The sequence below is a fragment of the Oncorhynchus kisutch genome, linkage group LG3, assembly GCF_002021735.2.
Source record: "Oncorhynchus kisutch isolate 150728-3 linkage group LG3, Okis_V2, whole genome shotgun sequence".
Taxonomy (NCBI): Eukaryota; Metazoa; Chordata; class Actinopteri; order Salmoniformes; family Salmonidae; genus Oncorhynchus; species Oncorhynchus kisutch.
This window is the reverse complement of record NC_034176.2, coordinates 63,280,397-63,285,149: the sequence shown is the minus strand read 5'-3', so window position 1 is coordinate 63,285,149 and position 4,753 is coordinate 63,280,397. Positions and strand designations below refer to the sequence as shown.

Sequence of the window (4,753 nt, the reverse complement as noted above, 5' to 3'; positions counted from 1 at the left end):
TAATGTCCTCCAGTTCAGAGAAAGTCTAAATAATAATACATATCAATAAGAGCCATGAACTCTAACCTATTCAGACAATTAATTAACTGACCTCCCCCCCTCCCAAAAGGCCAAATTAATTCATTAACAAAAAAAAGTCACAAGTAAATCCTACCTTCGTAGACCTGGATGGCTACTAAATCCTTGCCTGTTGAGAACACCTGACTGGGTGCGAGTTTATCTCTGGTGTACACACAGCTGTAGGTGCCTGAGTCATTTCTTGTAACATTCTTCATGAGGAAAATGGTGTCACCTTCCCCTTTCTCCAGAACCTTCATTTTCATCCCAACTCCATTCTTGCAAATGTACACATGAACTTTGTCCCAGGATCCTTGGATGCCAGAGATAATACACTTCAAATCTATAGTATCTCCATTTCTAACTTGAGACTTTGATCCAAAAAGCATGGCGGGGTAGACAGCTACATCATTTGAGAGTGAAAGAGAGCATTAAGGACAATTAAACGTCTTTGTAATAAACATGTTTGGAATAAAACGGCTTAAACTGTAGATGAACAAAAATGATTTGAACTCTACATTTTAGGATTAAAATGTCTTATCTATTTCCTCTGAGATGGCCAGTACACCTGCTGTTACTGTGACTGTGTAGAAATAATGGGAGATTTACACCACATGTAGTTCTAATAGAAATACATATTTTGATGCCAGAGATATTACACTTCAAGTCTATAGTATCTCCCTTTCTAAATTGAGACTTTGATCCCAAAATATTTGGGGTGTAGACAGCTACATAATTTGAGAGTGAAAGAGAGCATTAAGGACAATTAAGCGTCTTTGCAATAAACATTTGGAATAAAACGGCTTAAACTGTAGAGGAACGAAAATGATTTGAACTCTACATTTTAGGATTTAAAAAAAAAATCCTATTTCCTCCGAGATGGTCAGTACACCTGCTGTTACTGTGACTGTGTAGAAATCATGGGAGATTTACACAACAGGCAGTTTCAATAGAAAACCATAAAACATACAACTATTAGTAGTAGATTGACTGCATACTGAGTATGTACCGTATGTATGGATCATTTTGAGACCATATGCTTATGCTAATCTGTATTTGTTAAGATACTCACATATCATAAGAAAGATGGAACCCATGATGTGACTTGTAGCCTTTTGTGATTCTCTAGGCCTATCTGACACTAGAAAATACTGGGGGGGTGGGTAGGTATCATCATGTAGAGTTTTTAAGTGTGAATATCCGGGAAACAATAGGGGCCTATTAGAAGCGTCTTTGATCATGATGAGAGGTTGCATCACAGAGCTTCCAATGACCAACGTCACCCTTGCTTATATATTAAAGACACACATAGTCAAATGTCTTAGGTCATTTCATCTATTACCTTTGAGTTCTCTCCCATAAGTACCACACACCGTTCTGATGAATACCAGGTAATCAAATCAAATCAAATTGTATTGGTCACATACACATGGTTAGAAGATGTTAATGCGAGTGTAGTGAAATTCTTGTGCTTCTAGTTCCGACAGTGCAGTAGTATCTTACAAGTTATCTAACAATTCCCCAACAACTACCTAATACACACAAATCTAAAGTTGTGAATAAGAATATGTACATGTAAGTATATGGGCGATTGGCCGAGCGGCATAGGCAAGGTGCAATAGATGGTATAAGGTACATTATATACATATGAGATGGGTTGTGTAAGATATGTTAACATTATTCAAGTGGCATTGTTTAAAGTGACTAGTGATCTATTTATTAAAGTTGCCAGTGATTTGGGTCTCAATCTAGGCAGCAGCCTCTCTGAGTTAGTGATAGCTGTTTAGCAGTATGATTGCCTTGAGATAGAAGCTGTTTTTCAGTCTCTCACCTGTACTGACCTCGCCTTATGGATGGTAGCGGGGTGAACAGGCAGTGGCTCGGGTGGTTGTTGTCCTTGATGATCTTTTAGGTCTTCCTGTGACATCGGGAGCTGTAGGTGTCTTGGAGGGCAGATAGTTTGCCCCCGGTGATGCCTTGCGGTTGAGGGCGGTTCGGTTGGCGTACGAGGCTGTGATACAGCCTGACAGGATGCTTTCTAATACATTGAGTGAGATAGCTGGACGCAGCACAACTGCTTTTTATAACCTATGTGATTGTTTACACACACATATCAGTAGAAAAGAGATCATGAAAATAATATATTACAATGGCTATACATCTTTCAAGAGAGAACCTGTGTGCATGAATATATTGTGATGAATTTAACAACAAAATGTATCTATGGTAAATGCTCGCTAATGCAGCAGCTTTTAGGAAGCAGTGACTTGGACAATTTCTATGACATGATGTTCTGATTACAATACAAACCAAACATGTATTTGTTCAATCAATTACAATGGGTTACTACTTTATCATCTTCTTTGACTTTCTAGTACTCTGTCACCTTGATTACTGTATCATTACAGTTAGAGACTCGAGGCTGTGGGATTCATATGTTGTGACTAGTGGTGCAGGTTGGGTATCTCAAGTGGACATTTGTTTTAAACAACATTTGATCGTTGAGTCTGTTTTAGGTTGGGCTCTGTAACCTATGGGGAGTAACAGTGTTACATTAGGCCTTTTTGAAATGTGTACCACTCGGTCTTCCTATTAACTTTCAAATGTGGGGTTCCAAACTCCCCAGGCCTGTGATACTGAGCTTCGAAAAAGCTAACACCAACACATTTATAATGAGTAGAAACATTTCCAACAATGGTACTGTAGTATGTAGTACTCTAGAAAATGTCTTCCCTTTCAAAACTCTCATTCAAGTTCCACTACTTCATAAAACGAAGTCCACAAAAATAGGCAATCACATCAACTAGAGTTTGCAAGAGAGCACGTGTAAAGTCTCTATTTATGTTGTATGTCTTGTGATTATAAGAATGGAAGTCGGGGCATCTGATATCATTTGAACTTTATTGAAACCATTGCAGGGATCCATACATTGTTGTTCACGAGCTCAGTAGCTCAACTAGTGCACGAGTAAAACATGAAATGGAATACTGAGTGTGTCAGTCATCAACATAATGAAAATGTGGAGTTGACAAATAGTAATGTCCACTACATTAAACTACAGCATGCCAGGAGTGAGTAGACAAGACAGATATTGCAAGATCAACAGTCCACATGTAATGTGTGGCTTGAAAATAGATTGCATCTTGCCGTTGTTAAATGTACTGACAACAACCTGTCTATGTGTGTGGTCTGGTACACGGCTTCTGCTTTAGGCCCTTCAGTTGCTGCGTCTGAGAACAAAAACCACAGAGAACATCAGGTTCATCCTTCATTGTGACTTGACATGTAGATGGAAGCTATGTGTGGAGAGACCCTGAGTCCTATTTATATTCCTGTGTTCATCATTATACATTTTCACTTCAGTGCTTCTCTGTAAACAGCATTGCGGGTGAAATACTGTGAGACAGAGGTCATGGCTAAAAATAGGAATGTGACTGACTAGGTCTACATCTGGACAGGTTTTCTATACAAACAGCCTCTTACACCTCTCATGATCAGAAATAACACCCCCAACAGACAAACTTCAAACTTACTACCTGACTTTCATGACTTTGGGGCGGCACGGTAGCCTAGTGGTTAGAGCGTTGGACTAGTAACCGGAAGGTTGCAAGTTCAAACCCCCGAGCTGATAAGATACGATTGTTCTGCCCCTGAACAGGCCGTCATTGAAAATAAGAATTTATTCTTAACTGACTTGCCTAGTTAAATAAAGGTAATGAAAATCCCCAAACTATACCAAAGTTCCCTTTGTCCCAAATTTCAAGACATTGAACTCCCCATGTTTGGACAGTAGTAACTTACAGTCAGTAGAAGTAGCACCACAACAGCTGAATTTATCAATTGGATTACATTGACAAGTCTCACATCATGTGCAGCCTCTGAAATACAGAGTGGATGGATTAATTCACATTTTTGTCAATTTCTTTGGTCTCTTAACATCTTCCTTTCATATAGTGCAAAACTTTTAAGCTATCCATTCTCACCATTAACCTGAAGAAAGGCTGAATTGTTTCCATATAACTTCCTGCCTGTATAATCCAGGGGTTTTGATTGCAGATCAAGTCATTGTTAATAACACTTTTAATTGTAAAAGTTGCCTCCATCAGATTCACATCAAACTCCTCCATCTGAACAGCAGTGCCGTTCTTGCAGAGGTAAGAGTGACTGGTCATTTCTATTCTCTGGGGGGTTCTAATAATAGTACATTGGAAATCCACATCCTCTCCCTCTCTTACAGTGCTTGAGCCCAAAAGTGATATGTCTGCAGGGAGAATCCGGTCTGCATGAGGTGGAAAAGAGAGAAATAGGAAAGGTGTGTTTGCAGTCACATTGAAATATGTGTATCAAAAATATTTGAAAGTATTTTGTAGGAGCCGTTTTGGCCTGTTTATGTGTTGTGTGTATGTTCTGTCAAGGGTTATTTTTTACTTGTTTTGTACACTAGAGGGCACTATATGATGGGGTCATGGGTCACTGGTCACATGTGCATATAGGTAGCACAGGTGACCAGGAAGGGTTAACACAGGTGAGAGGAGAGAACATACAGTTGTTACTGTATCACAGATATAGCTTAAAGAATGCATGCCTCTGCAACTTTTCTATAGGAATATGTGTTTTTGAGCTATTTATATTTTATATGCGCAATAAATGGGAACTTCACCCAAAAAAGAGTAACGTTTGGAAAGCTGATTTTTTT

At 39.0% G+C, this 4,753-nt stretch overlaps 1 long non-coding RNA gene across 1 annotated transcript; it reads right to left on the bottom strand.

Annotated features, from left to right (window-relative positions):
* Window positions 1-2,978: 2,978 nt before the first annotated feature.
* On the bottom strand, window positions 2,979-4,329 carry LOC116361612 (uncharacterized). Its single transcript, XR_004207642.1, has 3 exons — window positions 4,041-4,329; window positions 3,859-3,935; window positions 2,979-3,287 (listed from the first exon to the last, which is right to left on the bottom strand). It is a non-coding gene; the product is annotated as an uncharacterized LOC116361612 (long non-coding RNA).
* Window positions 4,330-4,753: the final 424 nt, after the last annotated feature.